This window comes from Mauremys reevesii, linkage group 1 (assembly GCF_016161935.1).
Source record: "Mauremys reevesii isolate NIE-2019 linkage group 1, ASM1616193v1, whole genome shotgun sequence".
Lineage (NCBI taxonomy): Eukaryota > Metazoa > Chordata > Testudines > Geoemydidae > Mauremys > Mauremys reevesii.
This window is the reverse complement of record NC_052623.1, coordinates 333,158,688-333,178,614: the sequence shown is the minus strand read 5'-3', so window position 1 is coordinate 333,178,614 and position 19,927 is coordinate 333,158,688. Positions and strand designations below refer to the sequence as shown.

The window sequence follows — 19,927 nt, the reverse complement described above, 5'->3', positions numbered from 1 at the left end:
CACAAACCCAGCTCCTTAATACACATAAGTCCCTCCATGAAAAAAAGAAAGACAAAGAAAAATAATCACAGCCAACCGAAATAGAAGCATCCCCCCAGCCATTACACAGTTGAATCCCCTCACCAATGCACCCCATACCCGTGGCATGCCAGTCTCTGTGATATGCTGCCACATGTTCCCCCTACCTAATACTGTAATCTTATTCCAGTTCTCACCATATCACAAGCTGAACACTCTCCAGCATCCTCTTACTCAGGGGTTCTCAGACTTTTGTACTGGTGACCCCTTTCACAAAGCAAGCCTCTGAGTGCGACACCCCCCCCCTTATACATTAAAAACACTTTTTATATATTTAACACCATTATAAATGCTGAATGCAAAGCGGGGTTTGGGGTGGAGGCTGACAGCTTGCGACCCCCATGTAATAACCTTGTGACCCCCCAAGGGGTCCTGACCCCCAGTTTGAGAACCCCTGCTCTTACTCCTTCACCCATTCCCTCTGAACCTGTTCCAAGAGGTCTCTGGGCCTCTAGACTGGGCTCTATCCCCACCCCCAAATAAGAGGGATTGGACACAAATCCAACCCATATTAAACTCATATGTGCCTCCATCATTGCCACTCCCTTTCTAGGCAGCGCAAGCCTTAGCCCTCCGTTCTTTCCAGCTTATCTGTACTAACTCTTCTGAGGAAGCCCAGGTCATGGAGCTCTTTCAGAACATCACCTCATATCTCACCTTCTAGAGAAATGAGCATAAAACCATGCTGATGAGAGAGAGAGAGTCTCTCCTCCCATTGCCAGATCTGAGAAAACCCTGTATCCCCCCCCACACACACACACAAGCCCTCTCATGTCCTAGGAGGACGGGCACATTCAATACCATCATGACACACTTTCTTGGGGTGTCCAGAACTGTGAGACACCTTATTACCCCTCTGCCTCAGTGAGAGAGAGATTTGCTGCTGCTAAATTGTGCGTCACCTCCATGACACTCCACTGTTAGTCAGCCCAACAAGGATGCTAGCAGTCCTTTCCTTGGCTTAAAGTAACTCTTGGTGCCGTCAAGCCCTTTGGAAGAGTGTTCCACTGCAATACCCAGCCCTTGTCACTGGACACTGACAGAAATTACCAAGCCTGCTCTCTCCAAAGAGACAATATACACACCAGCCTGTTGGCTCAGCTGAGGACTCACACCTCACTATAATATAACAGCACTGAGATGAATTTATAACAAAGCAAGAATAAGTTTATTAATAAAGAACAGAGATATAAGTGATACTAAGCAGAGATAGCAGGAACAGAAAATGGTTGCAAATGAAACAAAAACGTAATCACACCTTCAAATCACTAAAACTTAACTCGACAGGTTACAACCCTTGTCTAAGGCAGTTTTCTTATTTTAAGCCACTTATCTTTGTCACCAGCCTCACATAGTTGGGGATCCACCATTCATGGATAGCAAAGACCGCTGACCTCTCTGTTTCCTTAATGATTGATAAGCAGATGCCCTTTTTCTTCTCCTAACATTCCCCACATTTTATTGTCTTTGACTTAAGAATCAGGATGAACCCTGGGATTCAGACTTTAGGGGGTCTTCTTGTGCTGATTTCACATCATGACATTAATTTGTTCCTCCTGTTTACCTCTGATGCAAATGAAGTGTCCATTGTGTTGGTTTCACAATACTTGATTCACAACAGATACCCAGACATGCAGGTAAATCTACATTCCTTTGTCTGAGGAAGACTTGTTTATCGATCCTGCTTGGCTGCATAGTTCTGAATATATTTTCAGTATACACATACAGCTTTTTAATTAACATACAATGCCTTTGATGACTAATGTGACATAGGTGTTCATTTTATATCTTACACAATATTCTTTATAGCAGTGGATCTCAACCTTTTTGGGCTCAGGAACCATTTGTAACTATTTGTCCTATCATAACCCAGTAAACAGTCTGAGGATAGAAGCCCTGGGGTGGTTTCAGTTGGATCCTGTCCTTTGCGGGGGTTGGGTCCTGCCCGGCCCTCATCCCACACTCGCGGCTCCTGTAGCTCCTGTGCTATAGGTCTGGTTGGGCTTGGCTCTCCGCTCCGGGCTTGCATCCTCTGGGCTTGCAGCACCACTCAGGTTTGGCCCTGCCCCCCGATTAGATTAAATGTGTGTAAGTGGAGTTGGGACCAGGTGGGACGTTATTGACGTGAACTAGGACCGTATAGATCATTGTTGCAACCAAGGTCCTGTAGTGGCACCAAATCTTTTATAAAGGGGGTCAAATAAGGTGTGTAAGACAAGGTTATGGCTTGCTGGTTATGATTATGCTGTCCATATGTGTGTATCATTTTTGTAGTTGAAGCTATGAATATTGGCTTTATACTGTCTGTATTTCAAACTTATGCTATGCTTCTGGGTGACATCCCAGACAAGTTGGTGTCAGCTTTGCCTAGCCTGCTTGATGGCCCATTAAGGGCCGTCAGCCTGACCCATTGAGAGAAGGCAGATACGCCTTGTGACTCAGAAAAGTATGCAGGGACTTGCCCATGTGACTCCAAACTCCATTTTGCTGTAATTTTCCACAGTAAGAACAAAGAGGTGTTCTTACACCTGGAAAAGACTATAAAAGGCTGATGCCTCTCCTCCACCTGGTCTTTAATCCTGCTTCATACCTCTGGAGGGACTTTGCTACAAACGGAAGCTCTACACAAAGGATTGATGACCCATCCCAGCTGTGGATGTACTCCAGAAACTTGATTTGAACCTGCTGTTTATTCCATCACTGCTACAAGCCTGAATCAGGAACTTTGCCATTACTGTATGTAATTGATTCCATTTAACCAATTCTAGCTCTCATCTATATCTTTTTCCTTTTATGAATAAACCTTTAGATTTTTTGTGTGTGTCTGTATTGTTACAGACATACTTGCTGACAGGTATTTTGAAATAAATTAGCAAAATAATTGAAACTGGCATGATTATGTAGTGTTATTTTGACAAATAAAATCTGTAGAATTTTAAAATATTGTTTGCAGAATTTTTAATTGTTTGGCACAGAATACCCCCAGGAGTAAAAAAGTCCCTTGACCCTGGCAGCTGAATCTGTATTACGAGGGCCGAAGGCGCAACCTCATGCCTTTCAACAGGAGAGTCTCAGTGAAGACATGTCTCTTTGGCATTATTAGGGAAACAAACCATGTACCTTCTCATCTATCTCCAGTTATTTGTCTCTGTACTCCCACTTCCCACCCCATTTCTATCCCCTCTCCCTTCCAAAGTCAGCACCCTCCCCTCACTGCTGCCTTCCATCCCTTCCACTTCAAGAGTAAGCAACTGGATCAATTGGTGGTATAAAATGGTATTATGCTAAAACGAGTACCAAGTAAGGTCTTTTATGGAAGCTTCTGTTGTTCTGAACTTGATCATCATTATGAGATAGGTATATTTGTCTGTACTTATGAATCTATATATTTATGTATATAGAATAATATGTTCATGACATGTATTACAATTTCAAATACACTTCACAGCATGGAGACGCTCCTCTCATGCTGGTTGTTTACACAAAGCTAAGTTCAAGTATCCAGCCATTGCCAGCTAGGAAAAAACAATGATGGGCCATTAGAGTAAATGGGGAAACATAAAAACAACTTGAAACTGAAAAGAAAACCTCACCTTGATCATCTAGCCTGACCTCTTGTGTAACACAGGCCACAGACAGAACTTCCCCAAAATAATTCCTAGAGCCTATCTTTTAGAAAAATGTCCAATCTTGATTTTAAAATGGTCAGTAATGGAGAATCCACCACAACCCTTGGTAAATTTTTCCAGTGGTTAATTACTCTCACCATTAAAACTTTACACTTAATTTGCTTCATCTGAGGAAAACCCTAGGGGGAGGGCATTACATGTGTTAAGAATCCAGCATCATTGCTGACATCATGACTAATTTAAATGGGTATAAATCAAACATACCACATAGGTCCTCTATGCTATAATACACAGAGCGGGAGGCTGGGAACTAATACCAGATATCAAAAACAGTTTTCTTAATTCACTTAGAATCCTCCAAAGCAGGTAACCAACTTATGTTAATGCAAAGTTTAGCCTCTCGATTGTGGTGTAGACATACTCCACATGAGCTGTCACAGTCCTCCCTCTATCCATGACTGCTCCACCATCAAGCTCTCATGAGTAGGGTAAGAGAGACAGCAGGTGTCATCCTTTTTCCCCACTGCCTTCCAAGACTGAAGCAGCTAAATAGGGAGTTTACCCCAATTTCTGCACCAGCTGATTCAAAATAGGGTAGAAGGACACAGAAACTGTATTACACAATGTTTCCTGGCCCAGCTACTTCTCTGTTGTCAATTCCTGGAGTGGCTTCAGCCATCTTAAACAATTTCTATAAGAACTGGAGAAGTGCAAGATCCTCTTCTGAAGAATTCTGGTGATCCTCTGTAGTGGATAGGTGGGAGTCCTTTAGATACCAAAACACCTAACAAAGCATTGTTGGCAGGGCCGGCCCACAACATTTTAGCACCTGAGGCGGGGAGCTAAAATGACGCCCCCATTTCCCCTCGGTTTGGCCAAAACTTTGAAAGGTCTCAATTCTGCCTTCTTCCTGTTCTACTCCTCTCATGGTACTGCTCTGCTACCTACCCCAATAAAAGGAGAACACCTTAAAATACCTTGTTCAAAAATTTTAAACACAACTTTCAAATACCTGAACAGCAAATGTAACTTTTCTTGTCTGCATAGTAAACACTGGCATTTTTATCTGTTTGAATAATCAAAGTGGTGCTTTCCATGTCTTCTTGGTTGCAAAGATTTGAACTGCTTCCTGAAGGTATACTGTCTGGGCCAGCTCGTGGTCTACTGAAATGGTTGCAAGGCCGACCAGCCTCTCCTGTGTCATTGTGGAGCATAGATGTGTTTTTATTAACTTCTGCTTGGAGAAGCTGCATTCTCCACTGACAACTGTTACTGGAAGTGTTAGAAGTATGCACAAAGCAACAAAAGCATTTGGAAAGAGGGTGGTCATCTTAGTTGTGCACATATATTCCAGAACAGCCTTTGGAGTTGATCCTGCTGAAATGTATCTTGAAAGGGCTTTCAGTTCATCAGCTAAATCACTCGCATCAATATCGTGCATGTCATCATGTGTCAACACTGTCTCTAATGCCCTGCATTGCTAGTGTAGGTCTTCAGGTACAGTGAAGAGTTTTGGAACATCATACAACATCCCAAATATACTGCTGTGTTCCTTGAGCTGCATGAAACCTTCTTCAACTGATTGTATTGCACAATCTAGCCCCTGGTTAAATAATTCAACTTTGAATTGTTGTTTGGGGTCTCTTATGGGATTATCCCATGCATCTGAAGAAGTGAGGTTTTTTTACCCACAAAAGCTTATGCCCAAATAAATCTGTTAGTCTTTAAGGTGCCACTGGACTCCTTGTTGTTTTTGTGGATACAGACTAACATGACTACCCCGATACTTATCCCGTGCCTCATAATCAAAATGTCGTCTTCTTCGGTAACTTCTGTATTCTTGAATGGGTGGGAAAATAGCTTCAGTGTGAAATTCTTCTGCCAACTTCTGTGCACTCTTCAGAACGTTTTGAAATCCCTCATCTGACTGATATGACTTTGCTTTGTCCAGTTGTTCCATTGCTCCAGATATATCAAGGTCAACACCTTGGAGTCTCTTGCTTACAACATTTATTTCAAACAGTATGTCATGCCACAACACTAAGCCACACAGAAATGTGAAGTTATGTATGTTTCTGGTGATTCCATTTCCCTCTGCCACTGTTCTCCCACGAACAGTTCCTGTCATAGCATTATCCCGAATAATGGCAACTATGGCATCATCTATCTTCCCAATTTGGTGTTTGATAGGCTTTATCACCTCCACTTGACTTTCCCATCATGTGGCACTCAGTGGTTTCAATGTCAGAGAGGATGTTCCCAGACGTTGCTTCAAAATTTGCCATCAATGAGTTGATGCAGAGAAAAATACATAGATGCTTTGAATTACATTAAAAAATTCAGCAGCCTCACTAGAAGCTGCTGATGCTGCATCACTGACTATCAAGTTCAATGAATGAGAACTGCATGGGTCAAAAAAAGCTCAAGGGTTTAACTCTCGGATCCGTGTCTGCATTCCTCTGTTCTTTCCTCTCATGTTGGCACCATTATTGTAGCCCTGACCTCTCATGTCAGCTATCACAATTCCTGTATCTTCCAGCTTTTTAAGAAGCACATTTGTCATACCAGCTCCTGTAGTATCGTCAATGTCAATAAATTCTAGAAAATGCTCTCTGGCCGTCACCATTACAGGGACATTTTCACTAGGTTTTGTTGTTGTTACAAAACGCACCATTAAAGTCATTTGTTCTGTATGGCTGATGTCAGGTGTGCAGTCCAGAATAACAGAGTAATATCTTGCTGACTTCAAATCTGTCACAATCTTCTGTTTGACTTTTGTTGCCAGTAACTGTATGATCTCATTTTGAATTATTTTTGCAAGGTAGTGGTGTTTGTACATTTTTTGGGTGGTGACTCTTCGTAGATGCTCCTGGAGCACAGCATCAAACTCAACCATCAGCTCCACAATTTTAAGGAAGTTTCCATTGTTTGGCACATACAGCTGATCTGAAGTGCCACGCAGTGCTAGATTTTGGATAGCAAGCATTCCTACAATGGCAATGAGCCTTTTCAGAACATTTTGCCAATAAACAGACTCTGATGCAATCTTCTCTTGATGCTGATCATCTATGGTGGCCTTTAACCTTAGTCTCATCCAGGGGTGGCTCCAGGCACCAGCGCAGCAAGTGTGTGCCTGGGGCAGCCTGCCGGTCGCCGTGAGGGCTTGCTTGTGGGAGGTCCAGTGGTTTTGGCGGCAATTCAGCGGCGGGTACACCGAAGCCACGGGACCGGCAGCGGCAGATCACCCACAAAAACGCCGCTGAATCCACGTGCTTGGGGCGGCAAAAAACAGAGCCGCCCCAATCTCATCTCAAGCTCTCTCCACCTATGGAATGCTCTCTGGTGATTTGCTGCCTTCTCATGGCATGCCAGATTTCTAGCCAGATTTTTCCAGTCCCGACAATGATCACTCTAGTCACAATTGTGAACTCCACTGCCCGTGGGCCACAGAGATCCCACCCTTTAAATCCCTGTGTATTTTTGAAATGCCCTTTCCTGATTGCCCCAGTTGGTGAGCTCTCCTTTGTTGTGTGCAACTGCCCAATCAACCATGCAAGCTACATGCTAGACAAGCTCCTGCCTGGAGCAGACAGGAAGTATTGAATTTCCTGAGCCTGTGGGGAGAAGGGGCTGTGCAGGCCCAGCTATGGACCAGTCAGAGAAACACGGACATCTACAAAAAGAATGCACAGGGAATGTAGGCAAAGGGGCATGACAGGGATCAGCAGCAGTGTCGCATGAAAGCAAAGAAACTGCAGCAGACTTACCACAAGGGCAGGGAAGCCAACAGACAATCTGGTGCTGAGCCACAGACCTGCCACTTTTACAATGAGCTGCATGCCATATTTGGTGGAGGCTCCATCAGTGCCCCACACACCATCCTGGATACCTCCAAGGAGCACAACAGAGAGACCCCTGCCATGAACAGTGAGAAGGAGGAGGAAGCTATTTAAAAAAGAGGAGAGTGTCCAGGTAAGCTACAAGCCAGGATCTTTTTGAGACTCCACCGCAGTCTAGCCAGTCCCACCAGCTAGGCATGCATGAGCCTGATCCAGGGAAAAGAACCTTGGGGAAGTGTGGGTATCCATTCTCCCCTACAATATTTAAAAGTGAAGATGGAGCCTGGCCCAACTCCAAGTTAGCAGGACACAGGTACCTACTTTTCATTGGTTTACTTGTATGAGAAGAGGTAGAGGTACAACCAACAGAGACAGAGTTACCTGCTTTTCATTCCCCTGTAGGGGTGTGGGTGGGGGGATAAGCAGTTTGTTTATATACACAGGGATGTCCCTTGTATCCTCCTGAGATATCTCAATGAAACTTTCATGGAAGTACCCTGCAATCCTCTCCCAAATGTTTCCAGGGATAGCAGCCTTATTTCTTCCTCCATGACTTCCTCCATGACTTCTTTCTTTCCCACGACTTCAGCAGGCACCGTTGCAATAAAGAGGCAAGCGGCGTATGGACCTGGATGACTTCGTGATGCCAGCAGCAGCTATACTCTTTGGGCTTGTCTACACTGGCAATTAACAGTGCTGCAACTTTCTCACTCGAGGTGTGAAAAAACACCCCCCCAAGCGCAGCAAGTTGCAGCACTGTAAAGCGCCAGTGTAAACAGTGCCCCAGCACTGGAAGCCCCACCAGGCCATACACACCAAAGCTGCAGCTGGAGACCAGTGCTGCACAGAGGTGCTCCAAAGCTGTCAATAAGCATGAAGTGTCAATAAGCATGTCTTGTTTAAAAGTCTTGTGGGAAATAAGGGAAGGGAGTTCTGAAACGTAACTTTCCCTTTCCATTGTGACTGTCCATTTCATCTGTAGTTGCTGGCATTGTGACCTTAAGGAGCACTCCCTCCACACTCATGGAATTCCTGGCCCTGAGGAGGAGGAGAAAGAAGCGGACTAGGGAGGACATGTTCACACCAAGATGCTGCAAGTCAGTGGTGCATTGAACCACGAACGGAGGGCCTGGAGGGTGAATACAGCAGATAGACTTAAAAAGAGAAAGCAGAAAAGAGAAATGCCTAGGAGTCTCAGAAGGAAAAGGAGAGGAAGATGCACCAGGACATAAAGGGGCCATCTCAGGCAGCAAACACAAATGATTAATTCTTGCTGATCTACAATTACAACAATCACAGGCTTCCCTCCCTCTGCAGTCCATGGAGAGAGCTCCATTTCAGCAGCACCCTACATCCCCCAAAATTCCGCATGGCATCATGGATCACATCCTTACCCCTACCGCTCCACACTGTGGGACAGTAAGGAAAACCATAGCTTCACATACACTAACCTGTGAAAGCCATGGCTGGTGTATGTTTGGCAGCAATGGATTTAAATGGACAGTACTGTTCTACTTTTAAAGTTCTGTTAATTGATTTTATAAGTTTGCACTGTACTGTTTTTTAATTGCATATTAATGTTTTGCACTTTTTGGTATACATTTTTTTTAAAAATAATCTTTATTACTTCATAACTTATACTGCAGAAAGCCCACCACTACTCAAAGCACATTGTGTAATAGAACAGGACTGGAGAATTCATAGGTAAGCACTGCATAATTCAGAGGTTCATTAAAAGACAGTGTGATATTCGCAAATGTACACCAAGCTTTACACAATTCCTAACAACCCCCAAAACTTCAGGGCCAGGCAGAGCGCCATCCAGTACAACACATTACAGTCGCTGACTGTTAAAGTGCTCTTCCAAGGCCTCCCTAGCTGCATACATCTGCACTGAGCTCTTCTAATGGCCTTTGTATCTGGACGTTCATACTTAGCAAACAGCCGCTCCACTTCCGCCCTCTGCCTGACAGCAATTTTTCCCCTTTTGCCTCACAGATATTGTGCAGGACACAACAGGCACTTATAATCATTGGGATATTTTTCTCTTTCAGATCTAATCTAGTGAATAAATACCACTAGCAACCCTTTAACCTGCCAAAAGTACATTAAACAGTCATTCTGCACCTGCTAAGCCAGTAGTTTAATCTTTCCTTGGAGCTGTCAAGATGGCAAGTGTATGACTTCATGAGCCAGGGGAGCAAGGCAGGGTCCCCAAAGATCACTACTGGCATTTCAACATCATCAGTGGTAATCTGCTGCTTGGGAAAAAATGTCCCTGCTTGCAGCTTCCTGAACAATCCTGTGTTCTTAAAGATGTGAGCATCATGCACTTTCCCTGACCAACTCACATTGATATAAGTGAAGCATCCCTCATGATCCACCACTGCTTATATAACCGTAGAAAAATAGCTCATTTTGTTGATGTACTCTGTGATAAGGTGAGCTGAAGCTAAACTAGGGATGTGCACACTGTCCATCGCCCCACTGTAGTTTAGGAGCCCCATAGCTGCAAATCCATCCACAATATCCTGCATATTACTGAGCGGCATAGTCCTGCATAGCAGTATTTGATTAATAGTCCTACACATTTTCATGAAACAGTGCCCATTGTGCATTTTCCAACTCCAAAATGATTTCCCACTGACCGGTAACAATCTGGCATTGCAAGTTTCCACAGTGTGGTTGCCACTTGCTTCTCAACTGTCAGTGCAGCTGTAATTCTGGTGTCCACATACTGGAGGGCTGGGGTGAGCTTGGCACACAAATCCAGGAACGTGGCCTTCTGCAGCCGAGAGTTCTGGGCACTGCTCACCATTCCAAAACCTGCATGATGATGCAATCCCACCAATCAGTGCTCATTTCTTGGGGCCAGAAGCAGCACTCCACCAACTGCAATAGCTCTGTGAAGGCCATCAACAACCTTGAATTGTTTTTCACTATGACCCCTAGCAATCTGTCGTCAAAGAAATAATCATGTCCCCCATTATTTCAGTACTTCCTGTGGCTCTGCAAATACAGGAGGATCATTTGTGCTATGTATGCAACATTCACAACAATAAGTGCAGAGTTGTGCGAGCTCCATGCCTCTGTCAGAGATGGACAGCAAAAAGTGGTGCCCAGGTTTGTGGGATTTTTCAAAAAAGTGTGAAGATTATGGGATAGAGATGGCATTATAGGATGGAGAAAGTTGCAGGATGGGAACCTGACACCTTGCTCCCAGACCCCCTGCAAAACTCATGTGAACCACACATCACATTGTGAAAATTCTCCAAAAGGCATTGCACCAGAAGGTGCCATACAGCACACTGAGATATCTACCCATGGTGCATTGCACTTTGTGTTAACACAAGAACTCCTGGTGAGTACGCAAAGCAACAAGTATGCACACACACAAGTGATAAACTAACTGCAGCAGCTATGTCAGTGTAACGTGCATTGACCAAAGTTTTAAGTCTAGACATGGTCTATGATTCTACCGCAAGAATGGCATTAGTACATTAAGAAGTTTAAGTAAAATTATGTCAAATACCAAAACTGTATGTATGTGCCCAAAAATAGGCACTGGAGCTGCATAGCCAGCAGCCAATGTCAGAAAAAATGCACCCCAGACAACAGTTTCAAACCCAACTAGAAGGCAGGATTACACACACAAAAGGATACCCAGTCAACAAGGTGGTGATGGGATCCAATGAAAAGCCAGATCGCTGGCAGATAGTCTTTTGTTGGGATTTCCTTTGCCAACCACAGTCACGCAAGAATTGACAACTGTTTTGTAAGGCAACATTTCTACTGTGTGTGCAAGGAGACACAGGAATGTGGTACATAATGGCCCTAAGGAGCTTGGCTTGTGCTCTAGCCCACTACTTCTGTTCTGAAGCATCAAAAAACCTTAAGAACTGGAGGAATTCCATTATCAATTTAATTCTTAAGAGCTAAGTCTCAAGAGTGAATATTCTGCACAGATGGAGATTCTTAGGGGAGAAAATGTTACTTTTCTGTCAAGGTTACCTAAACAATTTTCTATTGTACAGTGAATTTAGAGTTTGTTAAGTACACTCATTTCTGAGAGCTCACCATCCCTCCAGAAATATATGCTCAGTACTCACTAGTTATCTCTTGTATTACAAAAGCAGGAGACGATCTCAATTATAAATGATTGTAACAATCCTGAAGTGAAAAAAGTGGGTGATTATTTTTGGAATTACTGAATTGGAAAAAAAACTTTAACAATGCAGTATCCCCATTGTGGAATTCAAGTGTATGAATGTGTGGGCTGTGTAAAGAGGATAGCGGAAGAAATCTCCCCTACTTCCCACTCAAGCACTAGCTTCTAAAAATCCTTGTAGGAGAAACACTAAAGTGTTTTGACTTTTCATTCAGGAAAGTCATTTGTATAGTAACTTAAGTCCTTCATTCACCCTACAAACCTGAGATTAGGACAATGCACATTTTTAATACTTACTATCAATATGCAATGGGTGTACATATAACTATGACCTCTTTATCTTCTCACATCATGCTGTAGCAGCAACATTTGGTGTGGACTTTGGTGTGGACTTTAAAGTGGACTGCTGGAGCATGTAGAAGATGGATTCAGAGAAGGCTGAAGATGCAGTAAAAGTCTTCCTGGGGAGGAGAGAAAGCCAACTGTACCCAATAAACTAAAATACAGCAACTTAAAAAGTTGTTGTACAAGCCAGGCACCTGACATTTGCTATAGATCACTGAGTAGCACCCTCCCAGATCCACCCACTGCAAAAACAGCAGGAGAAGACAGTCTGCATTTCTGGAGCTGCAGAGTTAGAAGCAAGATGATGTTTATTATTTTCAAATAAAGGGTTGGAGGGTTTTTTTTGCTGTGTTTGTTTCTTCTTTTAACCTTAAGAATATCAAGTCTCATCCTCCATAATTTTGCTTGAATGTTTTGGAATACAAGAAACTGGAGTGGGAACTTTCTCAAACTCCAGGGGACTGTGTAGGGAAATATTTGAATCTTTAACAAAAAGACAGCCTTTTCCTCAAGAATATCTGTCAGATGTTAAACAAGTATATGTAAACCATTCCCCTCAAACTCCTGTGATGTCATTAAATGCTTCTGGTTCTGCAATTGTTCAGAAAGTTCCCCAGCAAAAAAATGGGTAGATAAAATTTGAAATTCTTGATATCAAAACTTCTGAAAACAGTTTCACATCTCCTTACAGTATAAGAAAACAGCAGCAAAAAAGCCCAAAACCAAACAAATCACAAACATTTTTTATAAGCCTTTAAGATTCAGACAGATTTAAGAATCTATGTTGTTTATGCATAATGGAGCAATAGCTCTGCCAGAGTTAAGGATGAGATGAGCTCTAAAATCCTCATACTCCCTTTGTCCTGTAAATTGGTGTGCCTCAGCAAGGCCTGTGGTAAAGTTCATGGTGCAAATCTGGACTGATTGGTTGAGAGGATCCTAAGATATGATCTCCTAGAAAGGACCAATCAGTAAAATTTCCCAGTTCTTCTGTTTTTTTATGCACACTTAAGGCTCAAACTATAGCACTGATCAACCCCAAAATGACACTACCCAATTGGATTTGATCTAGCACCTGCTGCCCTATCAGGGAAGAAATATTTTAAAAGTTATTAGGAGTTAAAGTTAGCTGTACAAACTGGTTTGAGCCTAGGTGCAAGCTGCAGTGACTTGCACATATACTGTGGGACTACTGTTCTGTGGTGTGCAAGTTTGTGGAGACAGAGTCACTGGCTAGCTCATGGCAACATGCTGATGCTATTGAACCAAAGCAAAACACAAACACTATGAGTTTAAATCCTACCTGTGGCAAATATCTGAGATTATTCTATGCCAGCATTTTTCTTGAGGCCCTTTTGGAAGTTTGGGCCTAAGAACCAAGCTTTTTGTTTAAAAGCCAGCAACTCATGCTCTAAAGGCCAAATGCACATAGATTGTTTTGAAAATTTCTATGCTCCATCAGGGTAGAGAGAGAGAGTGGAGCAAGTTTGGGATCATTTAATCAAGGGTTTCTTCAGGTACAACCATCACAGTAAATAATTGATTTTACTATTCAAATTACTCTAAATTCCACATGCATAGGGAGACTTGTCATGAAAACTTCTGTGCAACAACAGGTGCAAATCCGGGGTCATTTGGTCAGTGATCTCCCAAGATGTAACCTCCATGATACAAGCTGCTTATAATTTTCAAAATGCTCTACAAATCGATGTGCATTGGAAGCTTGTCTCAAAAACTGGTATTCTGCAAAAGTGACTGCAGTAGAATTTGTGGGGCAAATTTTGGGTTACTTGGCCCAAGGCATTGAGGAAATATTCCCCACACCCCCACAAAAGCTGCTTTTAATATTTTCAGATTCTAAAACTTTTTTGGTGTAGACCTGGGGGCAGGAGAAGGGAGAATTAAGGCTCTGATCTCAGGAAACTTGTATCACTGAAGTGCCCTCAAGATCAGCTATTCAACACTACAAGGACCTGTTTAGAAATATTCCAAAACTTACTGCATTACAAAAGCTTTATACTCCTGGGAGAATTCTGGGCCACTGTGCGTGCACAGAATTCATGTCCCCTGCAGATTTCTTTGCTTCCCCACTGAAAAATGACTGACAGGGAAGCAAAGGGAAGCTGCAAGAGCAGTTACACACCACTCCCTAGCTGCGCAGGTATATTGTTTCAGGCACCCAGAGCAGCCGGCAGAGAGATAAATCACCGCAGGGCTGGGGACACTCCAGCCAGTAGCTCCTACCTTGAACAGGGATCTCTGGAGGCAGGGGAAGACGGAATTTCCTCTTCCCCTGCAAGGAGCGGCTGGAGCTGTGTCAGACCCATCCCTAGAAACCTCCCCCAGCTGCAGGAAGCTCAGCATCCGCCCCCCCCACCCCCCGCTTCTTGCCTTCATTGCTCCTCAGCTGCAGGGGGAGGGGTTACTGTAGGGGGGAGGGGTTCCCCATCTACCCAACCCCATGCATCTGGACCTCCCATACCCAGACACCCCACACACCCAGAACCCCCCTAGCTCTCCATACCCAAACCCCACCCCACTGAACTTCTGCATCTGGAGCCCCCAGAACCCCTGCATTCAGACCACCCCCCCCCCAGCTCCCTGCATTCAAACCCCCACCCTGATGAGCCCCAACTCCCACACCACCCTGAGCCCCCACACCACTGACCCCAAACTAGCTGCACTGACCCCAACCTCACCAAGCCCTACTCCTCCAAGATCCAGACCCCTCCGCTGAGCCCCAACCACTTTCATCTGGAAGCCCTTACTGAGTCCTATTGCCCCTGCACCTGGAACCCCCACAACAAGCCTCTGTGCATCCAGCTCCCCCTACACCTAGGCTGCCTGCACCCAAATTGTCCCACACAGAATCTTCTCACCCCATACTGAGCCCCTCCACACTTAGATCCTGCCTGGTTGAGCCTGCTTGCTCCCACCTGGTGCACATGGAGCAGAGGGGAAGGACCCCAGGGAGTTTCTGGGGTAGGCCTGGGCCTGTGCTATGTCAGGATCAGGTGCAGGCTCACCACTGAGTCTGTGTCCTGGGAGTGGGGAAGCTGCAGGGTGACCTCCCAGCTTTGTACAACCAGGGGCCTGTACTCCCCACTGCCATGCTGAAGCCTCTGCCTATATTTTTTTATAAATCAAGCCGGCAGAATATTGTAGAATTTTAAAATATTACACACAGAATTTTTAATTTTTGGGGCACAGAATGCCCTCAGGAGTAGCTTTAGAACCTCTGCTGACCACAGCATCCTCTACAAGCTATTGCCTCCTCAGTAACTCCTTTGTGAACTACACATGCTGAGTCATGGAATCACATGACAGTTCAAAAGAACCAAGCACTGCCTCTTAAAACCAAGAACATGCATGCAAACCTCTATGCAGGAGATTTGAGGACTGCACACACTGGTGTTCTCAACCTTCTGCTTGGTTGGTGTCTTGGGCTACAATAGGACTTCTTCTGGAAGTGGGAATATGTGAAATTCAGTACCCCACAAGTGTATCCCAATGCTGTATGCACAACCCCTCTCCAGGGACAGTTTTGGGGGCAGGACTGTGTCCAGGACATGAGACCTAATATGATGGTGGTAGGCAGGGCTCATAGAGGAGGAACTAGCTACTACACTGAAAATGACACCAGAGGTTGGCATAAGAGTCCTAGCCAGGATAAGCACTTCTGTGCCAGGAGAGGCTCAATGAACTCCTGGCAGGAAGCAGTAGGCACAGTGGACTGGGTCTGGGCTGGGCACAAGCGTGCATGGTGCAGGCACACAGTGCTGAAACCAGGGTAGGGAGCTGGAAAAGGGTATTATTCAAGCATGCCAGACCTACAAAGAGGTGAGGGCTTGTCTACACTTAAAATGCTACAGGGGCACACTTGTGCCCCTGGGAGCACTTCAGTGTAGTCACTAGCTATGCCAACAAGAGGCATTCTCCTAGTGGCATTGGTAATCCTCCTCCCCGAGCAGCAGTAGTTAGGTCCTTGGAAGAATTCTTCCATCAACTAATGTCTGTACAGGGACTTAGGTCAGTTTAACCACACGGCTCATGGGTGTGGTTCTCACACCCCTGACTGATGTAGTTAAAACAACCTAATTTCTAGTTTAGACCAGTTCTGAGATTTGGAGGAGATGGACTTGGGTGTAATCTTCATTGAGCTGAATGGGGCAGTTCAGGCCCCTCAGAACTAGTGTTTCAGCCTATTTCATCAGTATGGTGTGTTCTCATTCAACTGAAGGATGAAAGAGCCCCTTCACACCTCTGTAACCTCCCACACCACAGAGCCCCTTCCTACTATTAACCCCTGGAGTAGAAATTCTAGCCCCACCCCGCCACCATCTCAAATTGGCAGATGCACTCTTCACAGGCCATTAGCATTCATTCATCCATCTCTAACCCTCATGGAGGGCACATGCAGTAGATGAATGGTGGCAAAGCATACCCAGGACCCCTCTCAATCATGGCCCCATCCCTTCCTCAGAAAACAAAGGAAAGTCACTGACAAACTTTAACACAGAGTTAAGGTTATCTTTCCAGAACACAGAAGATAGATAAACAAATCTCTGGAAGTCAGGAAATACAAAGTTAAAGCTAGCATCTCTAATAGCCCCACACAACCTTAACTCTGCCAGTAGGCAGGGGGGACCAAACCAAACCTGATCTAGCCCCAACAATTTAACATTCTCTTCATTTATCCCCAACAATTTCTATATCATCCCTCAAAAACAACAAGGAGTCCGGTGGCACCTTAAAGACTAACAGATTTGGGCATAAGCTTTTGTGGGTAAAAACACCTCACTTCTTCAGAGGCATGGGAGTGAAAGTTACAGACCATCCCTCTTCATCTACTTTCACAGACCCCTATGTTAGCTATAGCAGTACTGAGCCAGGGCTAGTTAGAGCAACTTGACAAATTCAAACTGCTCTCTTAAGAGAGATGCAGCTACAGCTAGAAGAAGCTGGGTTCCCTATTTTCTGGACTATTATGGAGGAGGTACAAGTAAATGATCAGAGCCGTCCCTATTGGCTCTAAAAGTCAGGAATGTATGAAAGAGCTGTAAAAACAAAAACGGGCTGCTAGAACAGCCGCCACTGCCATCTCCAGAGGCTGATATTCCACTATGGATATGAAGAAGATAGAAATGAGTCCTTTGCCCTACTCTAATGAGGCATAGCCTCAATGAAACAAGAGTTTTGGGAGAAGAAGAAACAAGACAAGAGTTTTGAGATTGTCAATTTAAGCACTCATGTTCCCATACCCTTGCTTCCTACCTGCAGCACTCAGTAATCTCCACCCCTTTCCTCCTCTCTAAAAAAAACCCCAAGCCCTACCACAGTATCCCTGTACTCAACTATATTTATACATTGTGTTCTCTCTCATGCATGGTGTAGTATTATAAATGCTTCAGTAAGAATGGTGATTTGCAAACCACTAGCTACCTCATCAGAATGAGGAACTGAATTAACAAGGCTGGGATTTGAACGAGAGGCTGATTTGACACACACACTCCGCACAAAAAAACCCCATAAACTACAGTGATCAGTGATGCATATTTCTAAGAAATAGTTTTTAAAACGCCAAACACAAAGTCACAGTTCAAACTCCACCTATGTCTATTGTGTTAAAACATTCCAGAGTCCAAATATGGGCTGAAATTACATTGAACACACAAAATAGTAATGGATAAAATTCTGATCCTATTGAAGTAATTGGAACGTTTATCATTGATTTCAATAGGGCCAGTATTTCACCCATTTTCTTATTTATTGGTATATCAGTCCATGGTCCAACTTTGGGAAGTCAATGTCATAAATAAGTCAAGGCCAAATTTGGCCCTTCATACTCTGTACATTTGGGTATTTATTCTTAGTACTAATTCATCATACAATAAGGTTTTTCAAGTCAACATATAAATTACACCAAGGTATGTCTAATAAAAATGTAGGCTTCAGATAGGATTTGTATAAATATACCTTGATCTTTCATGATTTCCTAGTGTTTTGGAATCTGAAATGGTAGTACAGTACAGCAATCAGCCTTTCATCACATTTTATGTAAATCATTTTAAAAGCACAGCACCTACAAGATTGATGAAGTTTTTGGTTTTAGAAAGATATGGATATTGCAATGTAGATTTAAATGAACTACAATGGTATAAATAACCCAAAATATTAAGATTCAAAGAAAGGGAGAGAACTACTTTTTAATTAAAAATTAGCACTGTATAACAAAATTTGACAAATGTCACTATAATCAAATCTCATTTGCTTCTTAGCACTTCTGCTAAGAAGGAGCAAGCCTTCTGAAGAAAGGAAATTAGAACAGGAATTTGAAGAACCAATAAATTGAACAGGGAAATCAAGAAGCAGGTCCTACTTCTCAGGGCCTATAGGGATATAAATGACCAGTTAAAGCAAGTTACTTGTCCCTCTTCTGGAATTTCCAAGATCTTTTTCCCTCCCCCTATCTTTATCAACTTTACCTTCCCTACTGGGAATATTCCAGTTTTTAGTATTGTGAAAGCACCAAAAAAAGATGTATAGAAGGATGAGTAAAATGTTAAACAGTTTTAAATATCTACCAAAGGCTTTGTACTTTGCCTTAAAAATGGGCATTCGTACAAGACAAGACAGCCAAAACACAAAGCCTCAGTCAAAATGAGCCTTTAGCCATAAACTGTAACACTCTCTAATTGAGTCCTTGCATACCATATTTTAGCTGCAACTGATTTTTAAAACAATACTTGAAGGAGTGACATGTTAATATGAACATCCATTACTGGACTCTAGACATTGAGGTGACAACCTGTGCTATTTTAACTAAGAAGGCACTAGCTACCACAATAGAGTATTGCTACCTCTGTTTAAAAAGGCACTTATCAGAATTCTAGATTATCTATTTGGCCACTTGAACTAATCACTTGCTAGCATTAATGAGGAGACTGTATATTGCCTGCCTTCTAGTAATCATAATAGTTATTTAAAATCTAATGTAAAAGAGAAATAAATAATTCCTCATTTTAAGTAACTTTGGGTTTGTTTACTAGAGCAGTAAATACATCAAGCTATTTGCTTGTTCCACTGAATTACACAAAAGGTATATGTAACTATCCAACAACTATCCATCCCTTTGCAGTTAGTTTCAATGTACTGAAACAGCATTAGTTGCTCTTTCACTTTTATTAAGTTCACTTACATTGACCAAATAAGTGTCACTAAAGTAGAGAGTATATAAAATAAGAGTGATTCAATCGGCTTCCGGTGCTCCATAAAAACAAGTACTTAATTCAGCTATAAAACTTTAGAAATGACTTTAGATACAAAAAGTATAGTACACGGTACATCCTTTTATAGATCACTAAGGATATTTTTGCACCATTGAGACAGCCTAAGTTCTGAATCTCCATAATTTTTTTTGCATCCTTGGTCAAAGCTTCAGTCGGTTGAAATTGGGAACACGTGGGATTCAAGATACCCTGAGCACATACTAGTGCAACATCACAAAAAACCATACATAATCCAATGGGTTAGGGAAAAAATGAAGCAAGATGGTGCTTTATTATACAAGCATGATAGCGAGTTCCTTTGGAAAATAACTTCTTGGGTGGACTTCCAGACCAGTGAGGTAGTCCCAGGGAAGAGAATGGAAGGAAGTAGACCTTAGTCCCTACTTGAGATGCCTGCCAAATAGCTTCTCAGTATTGGGCATAAATACGATAGAGAACCATGGCCCCTACTAGGGAACATAGCGAAACAGCCTCTCAGTCCAGGTGAGGGTGGTAGTCGCAGCTGGTGACAGGGGCCAGGCAGGTTCTCAATCCGGGTTTGGGTGGGCAGGAACCTAGCTCTGTGGAGGAAATGGTCCC

At 43.4% G+C, this 19,927-nt stretch overlaps 1 long non-coding RNA gene across 1 annotated transcript; it reads right to left on the bottom strand.

Moving 5' to 3' along the window:
* Positions 1-10,228: 10,228 nt before the first annotated feature.
* On the bottom strand, positions 10,229-19,900 carry LOC120392280. The gene is made up of 3 exons (XR_005591650.1): positions 19,258-19,900; positions 12,012-12,175; positions 10,229-10,372 (listed from the first exon to the last, which is right to left on the bottom strand). It is a non-coding gene; the product is annotated as an uncharacterized LOC120392280 (long non-coding RNA).
* Positions 19,901-19,927: the final 27 nt, after the last annotated feature.